The 2,008-nt window shown below is 34.6% G+C and overlaps 1 long non-coding RNA gene across 1 annotated transcript in view; it reads left to right on the top strand.

Annotated features, from left to right (window-relative positions):
- Window positions 1-449, top strand: part of LOC128249185 (uncharacterized) — a 178,569-nt gene extending 178,120 nt beyond the window's left edge. The window contains exon 5 of the long non-coding RNA XR_008265282.1: window positions 141-449. This is a non-coding gene — a long non-coding RNA (uncharacterized LOC128249185). The remainder of the gene's footprint in view (window positions 1-140) is intronic.
- Window positions 450-2,008: the final 1,559 nt, after the last annotated feature.

The raw sequence follows: 2,008 nt of genomic DNA, 5'->3' as shown, positions 1-2,008 counted from the left end.
CAACGCTACAGAACAAGCATGCTAAATAAAAAATTTTAGAAAACCAATATCACGTGATTTTGGATATTGACGTCATTGAGGTTTAGTTATAGGTGCTAGTTTTCTTTTGTTATATTTTTTTCTTGTTGTTTTCTTTTCAGTTTCCTTGTCTTTTTTAACGCTATAAAACCGGCCTCGAATTACAAGATATGACATGCTGATACGACTATGAATACAGATTTTTGTGATAAGATAAAATTTAGTGTGATGTTCAACACACGATGAAGGAGATGATATTGAGAATAGGTTGAATAAAATTAGCGGGAGAAGAAGGAAGGAGTAATGGATGAATATGAGTTGGCAGGAATATTACAATGAAGAATACTCGAATAATTTTTGACTGGACTTAATAAGAAAGAACAGTATTAGGAGGACATAAGACCAGAAACGTGAATGCTAGGAAATAACAACATGGATTCTTTTATAATAAATATATTCAACAGAGAACCATTTTTTTGTTTGTTTGTATGTTGTATATTTATCTTTTACTTGTTTCTATCATTAAACTACGTCCATGCTGGGGCAACGCCTTGAGAATTTTAGTCGAAGAAATCGACCACCAGTAGTTATTTATGAAAGCTTCGTACTTATTGTATCGGATTCTTTTCGTCGAACCGTCAAGTTACGGGGTACATAAAGAACAGCACCGGTTGGCAAATGGTGGTGGTGGAGGTGGGAAGACACAAACAGAAAGATACACACACATACATATATATATATGTATGTGCATGCTCTAAGCTGAAACTATAAAAAAAATATATAAATATATATATACATACATACATACATATATATATATATATATATATATATATATATATATATATATATATATATATATATATATATATATTGTTGTATTTGGGTATGGTCATGTTGCCAGTTTAGCCAATAAAAACACATGCACTATATATTAGGTGTTAATTTGCTTCAGCTTTATTTTATTTTTTACATTAATCGTATTTCGGCTAGAGTTCTTTCGTCACACTTCTGTGACCTCAGCAGTGGTCCTTTGCTTTCTTCTTTCTTATTTGTGTTTTTCCTTACTACCGATCGGGATGGGCTTCTTCCAGTTTCATTCTACTAAATCCATTCTCAAGGCTTTGGTCGTTCCGTGTGTGTGTGTGTGTGTGTGTGTGTGTGTGTGTGTGTGTGTGTGTGTGTGTGTGTGTGTGTGTGTGTGTGTGTGTGTGTGTAGCGTATATGAATATCAATTGATGGAAATACGAAGTCTGAAGAACCTCATATTTCCCATAAAGTTCGTTACGTTTATTAACAATCAAATAACGATAAAAGGAGATTTCGAAACAGTCTGCAAACAGTCTCTTCGCTATGATGACGATTTAGAAACGAAAGAGTCCAGGAAACCGAACAAACGATGATTCTTTCACTTGGCTCAGTTATTGTTCTTAACATCAGAATGATTTATTGCTCGGACACCAAAGCTATATTTTAATGATTGACCGCTTATGCTCGTTTATGGTCTGACCCAATGGCACCGGCCTATATGTCGCAGTATTTATTTTCCTCCGACATTACAACTCTTCATTAATAGACAGACAGCTTTTCATCATATCGATTTCGGTTAGGTTAAATACTAGTCGAATTCTATGAATAATAATCAGTTCAGGCATACAATCTTGGCACACGCATAACACTTGCATGTACACAGGCACTTACACTCTCACACACACACGTGTGTGTGTGCGCGCGCGTGTGTGTACATGTATGTATTATGGACAGTATACTTAATATAGTATGAGTTTCTGAATTAGCCCAAGGGCTAATTAAGGATAATTATAGTTATGGTATTACATAGATTTAATGAAATGGACAAATGATGAGTAGAACCTGTGTTTACAAGACAGTATTACATCTGAGAATCTATTAAGTAATGAGGGGTTGTGGTGGAGAAGTATGATTAGCGATTCCGTTAAGCATAATTTACAAATGCCAACCCTTGTGTTGT

Source organism: Octopus bimaculoides, chromosome 12, assembly GCF_046866305.1.
Source record: "Octopus bimaculoides isolate indiv1 chromosome 12, ASM4686630v1, whole genome shotgun sequence".
NCBI lineage: Eukaryota > Metazoa > Mollusca > Cephalopoda > Octopoda > Octopodidae > Octopus > Octopus bimaculoides.
The sequence above is the reverse complement of the archived record's forward strand: the minus strand, read 5'-3'. Positions and strand labels throughout refer to the sequence as shown.